Genomic DNA, 5307 nt, shown 5'->3' with positions numbered 1-5307 from the left:
CCCAAGAACTTTCAATGGTTTTTAATAGTTTAATGTAGTGTAAGGCAGATTCCTAGAATTTTCATACCTTATGGAAGGACAGCTGGCTAGTCATGAGACTCATCAAATGCAACTTTTCTAGTTTGAAGGCCTTCAGAGATATTGAACTTCAACTTTCAGCATTTCCAGCCGAGGGAATTTCCAGGTTCCATATCTAAAGGGCATCAGAAGGGGAAAATGCAGAGATCTGATCTGATATGCAGGAGATTCAATAGATATTGGAGACTAGCCTAGAGCATAAAGCTGTAGCTCTAATTATCTGATGTGGCCTTTCCTCTGCCACTTATTTTATACATATATCCTCATATCTCTTGATATTTTTTACCATTTCCTAGGACCTACCAAGGTGCAATTTTTTAAACTTCTGGTCTTAAGATTATAGGCCAACAGGAGTTTACAGATCCCAATTGTATGATCAAAAGAGAAAATGAGTTTCCGGTTTTCTGTTGTTTTAAGCACAACAAGCGGAAAAAAAGTCTTGCATGATCAGCTGTGGTCTCCCAAGCGTTTACGAAATAATGGGGGAAAAGGGTGGGGTGGGGAGAGAATCTATTGTAAAATTTTGTGGGTTTAGTTGTTGGATTTTTTTCTCTCTCATGCCTTCCTTCTTGCTGCTGCCGGTGCCTTATTTGGGATGGCATTCCAAAACATTTCTAACCTCATCATTGTAAAACTGCAAGGAATAGCCTTGCCTTTAAAAGAACTTCTATGCTGCATTGTTATTCCCAATTTATTGTGCCTTGTTCCAAACAGTGAGTAAGGTCTAATTTAAGAAGCCTTTGCCAATGTTGACTTGTTAAAAAAGAATGCCCCATCCCAAGGAAACAGTTTGAAATGTATGTATGGCTTCTGTTCCTTAATCAATGAGGACACTTACATAATAGGATGAGTTGTTACAGAAATGCATAAATTTTGATGTTATTATTAACAGATAGAATGAATTCTCCTAGATATATCCATCCTTCTTTATGAGAGCCATCAGATATTTTTTGCATAGTATTGTGAAAGTGTGGTTCAAGTCTCCTGACCAGCACTTCTGAACCTTATTTTAAATTGAGTAGATGAAGCTTAATGAACCTCTGTCACATAATAAATACGGAGAATCTGAATTCTGTTAATAGTATAATTTGTGGAGCTTCCCATAGGTTGAGAGAGAACCGACTCTTCCCTGTAGTGCCTTTGGGAAGAGGTGGGCTAAGTACAGCTTTCCATGTATTCCCAAAGGCACCACAGAGGGAAAACTGTTTTTAACCCAAAGCAGCAGCAAGCGAAGTCCTGCTCCCTTCCTGCAACCTTGCTCTCTCATGCTGGAATCTGACAGTTTTTAAATGTTCTTCCGGAACAGAAGAGATCTTTATCTTTGTGCTAAAATAGATTTGTCTTGCTACTACTCAGCTGTAGTTCTTTTATACAGAAAACATCAAATTTTAAAGCACTATAACTACACTCTTCGTTGCCTTGCTGATTAATACTGTAATCTTGAAATTTTTATCATCTCTCTTATTTTGCAGCTTGACTGCGTGTGTCTATGTGAAGTGCACCCATGTATGTATTTCAGACAATTATTTTATGAGCCTTTTGTAATAGTAAAGCCTTTGACCACCTCTCCCTCACTTTAAAATGAAAATCACTTGTCTTAACTAGTTAAAACAGTGTGCTTAACTTCAAAGTTAAAAATGTGCGGGGGGCGGATGTGTGAGAGGAGAAATAGGATATTTTCTATTGTGATAAATGTTGTCCATAAAACAAATACAAGGACATTTATCACAAGAATCCTTTATTGATACTTGTTCTTGCAGAGTTCAGGATAGTTCAAGATTTTATCACAAAACTCCATGGCCTAGATTGCCATTGATGTAGGGTTGATAGAGCAGTTTAATTGGAAAAAAAGTGCCATATTTCCTGCTCAGTGAGCAACATGTAGCCTGAACACTATTGAAGGCCCAAAGAGTATATTTTGAAAAGCCTGTTTCATAGGGCTGAAGTGGGTCCTTAGTGGAATGAACAGCAGTCCTCTTACACAACAACTCCCACAACTTGATCTGGCAGTTAATACCAGCTCACCTTATTTAGGGACCTCCTCAAATAAAGAAATAAAAGAGGCAAAGCTCCCTCAGGGAAATGATTTGCAGTGTGCCAAAGTTAACATTGGAGCTGTCTTTAGAGAGATTTAAAAGTACTTCTTCAATGAATGAAATCTCTCTCTGATTTTTTATAATGTTCTCAACCACAGATAGCATAGTATGTGGGTAGAAGATCACTCAAAGATGTCTATGGAGATTCTCAGTCATCCAGGTCATGATTGTCCCAAAGGTGCTTTTTCCCCCCAAAAGGCAACTGGACTTTCTTGGTTTTTTTCTTTGAAAATGTTTCACTTCTCATCCGAGAAACCAAGGAAGTCAGTTATCTTTTGGGGAAAAAAGCAATAGAGTAAAATACACAGAATGTAAAATAACAAGCTTTACATTCCTTTTGTAGACCCATTCTTGTCTTTGATTATCAGGATGACTGAGTTCAACTGTCCTTCAGATTTAAACATTTCAGAATTCTAAGTTCATAACTAAACCATTTTTTATTTGTTTAAAATTAAAATTTAAAATTCTTTAAAATTTGTTTTATTATTTTTAGTTTTAAATTTGTGATATAAAAACGTTTAAAATATTTTCTCTCCATTATAATTAATTAAGTTTTCTTTTTGTTTTCAAAGTGGACATGTGGCATTTTGTTAGGCATGGCTCACCAAATCCCAAAAAGAGTATTTAATTACCACTGGGAGAGATGTGAGTGATGAAGGCTAAAGCCAAGGTAATTGTGGGTCTTACAGGGGCAGGAAAAGCTCTCCCTTTGTCAAGGCAGGCCTGTTTTATTTGCATGATTGTTTTAGTGTGATGTAGGGTTGAATGACAAGCAGTGGATATCCTGGCCCTGCAGAGCCAGCTGTGGAATCACCACTGTTGCCAAATAGATTCCCCCATGCTAGGGAGATACTGATGAAGAAAAGCTGTTTGCAGTGAGGGCAGGCTGCATGGTCCCCTCACACCTGGTGACAGCACCTGCCCACCCCTGCTGCTTTGGTTGGTCCACAAACAGCTTTTGTGTCTTTATGGTTCAAGATGCTTTTTCAAGTCTTTGTGGTGTTTGAAAAGAAGTCCTCTTCTGCTTGCGCCTGTGCCTGCGTGTGTGCCTGTGTGTACGTGTGTATCAACAAAGCAAATGTGCCGATGCTGTCTACAGATTCAGACATGAAATTGCTAGTCTGCCTACTGTTACCATATGCCTTATGTGTTTCTTGGGTGTTCCATTAAAAGCATAAAAAAATGAAAAAAATTGTTGTGTTCTCATCTTCCTATTCTTTCCTAGTTTGTGTGTCAGAGACTTTCCCAGCACATGGGAGAATAATTTCATTATTAGGGTTTTCTGAGAGCATCCAAGAGACCTAGGATGAAGAAGGAAATGGATATAGCTGCTTGGAATAGTTTAAACTTCTCTGACCACCCCAGTTTAAACAAAAGGGAAATTAAAATGACAAGTGCTTTATAAGAACTTTATAAGAACCAAGATATGTGAAGAAAGGCCTATATAAGAACTGAGGAACTTGGCTTCTAAATCCTTCCCTCGTGATCATGCTGTTAGAAGCTGCTAGACCTTGTAGCTTAGCCTATCTGAGTGGCTACAAGTTTCCTGCGCCTGACTTTGTGTGATTAGGTTTACATAACTATTTCCTGAAAAGGTTTAAAAAATACAGTTACTGTTTGGAGGAGAAAAGGACATAACTTATTTGTCTTTGCATTCTGAACAGATCACAGTCCAACCTGGAACTTTCTAAATTTTACATCATGTTGCAGTAGGAAGTTAAGGTCATATTAAAATAAAATATCTGGAACATTTGTTACTCAAAGTCAGCAGAAAATGGAAAAGGTTCTGAATAAAGTGGCAAGTTTTGCACAGAGGCAGAAATATATTTATTTGCAACTCCTGGAAATTCAGAGGGACTAGCAAGGATAACTGGAGAGAGAAATGAAGGATACTTTCTTCTCTTCTGGGAGTCAGAAAGTGTCTCAAAATGTAAAATGATTCTGCTTGCATCAGCTGCACCCAACATCACAATGTGATTTCAAGCATGATACCAGATCATATGCACAAATGTTTCCTGTATCTACTTGTCCTTTAGAGTAATAGCTGCACTGGGGCATGATATTTTAATTTAGAAGAAAAGCTGCTATTTTTCCCTTTTGCATAATTGCTTATGTCTACAATTTTCAGCACAATATCCAAAGGCAATTGTAGAAGTACATTTTAATTGAAGAAAAAAAACGTGGAGGAAAGTCCCTTAGACTTTGACAAATATTATGAGGAATGCAATGATCTAAATAACTAAAACATCACAAAATGCAAGCAAGGCAACTTTAACAGTTTGTTACAATCCTCTCATGTGATTCTTTAAAACCCATGAAATGTCTATATATATTTGGCTACAGTGCTTCTCTGGAACAGCAGTCAGGTCAAATATGCTTTTGTCTGAAAACATACTTCCTGATTGCAGAGGGGAGAGAGGGAGGGAGAGAGCGAGAGTTATGTATTTTAAAAGGGAGGCATGCACATACCTGTAAATGTTGTTAAGATGGTAGAAAGCAGGGCAAATACTAAACCTACAGAGAGACATATAGCCCTGAAAGCTGGGAAATTAAAAATCCTGTCCCCATCTATAGAAAGCACTAATTGTTAAGTTAAAATTAAGGCTTGTGTAGATGGACCAATTTAAGGAAAAAGTCAATATTGGATGAGTTATACTTTTAATTGCCAAAATCATTACTGCAAAACAAAAGGGGGGGTAGCACTTACTTCATCCTGATGCAACTTTATTAGTTGGCCAGCCAGCTAATGCTCAGTGTTATATCAAAGTCTTGCTAGATACCCATAAAGGATTAAAGGTCAAGATATTTTACACCCAGAGATAACAATGGTGCAGCTTTCCATTTGTTTCTGGGTAAGGGCATGGAGTTGAAAATAAGGCACTGAAAACCACGAGGGGCAGCATTTTTAGAAACTGAAGAAATGACAAGTAATATCTGACTTGATTCTTCACATAAAATAAAGGACTAGCTATAAAAATGTTGATTTTTGTGTAAGGAGTACTGTACTAAGTTATCTATCCTCTATATGTTTATGCGATGAATAAAAAATAATTTTCTCCAGATACAGTGAAATTATGGAAGTAACAATCATCACATCTAGAAGAATTCAAGTTTCAGAAATTTAAATACATTT

Source organism: Notechis scutatus, chromosome Z (assembly GCF_049901735.1).
Source record: "Notechis scutatus isolate UNSWTSFEM ecotype Mainland chromosome Z, rNotScu1.2, whole genome shotgun sequence".
NCBI classification, from domain to species: domain Eukaryota; kingdom Metazoa; phylum Chordata; class Lepidosauria; order Squamata; family Elapidae; genus Notechis; species Notechis scutatus.
Note: the sequence above shows the minus strand (reverse complement) of the source record.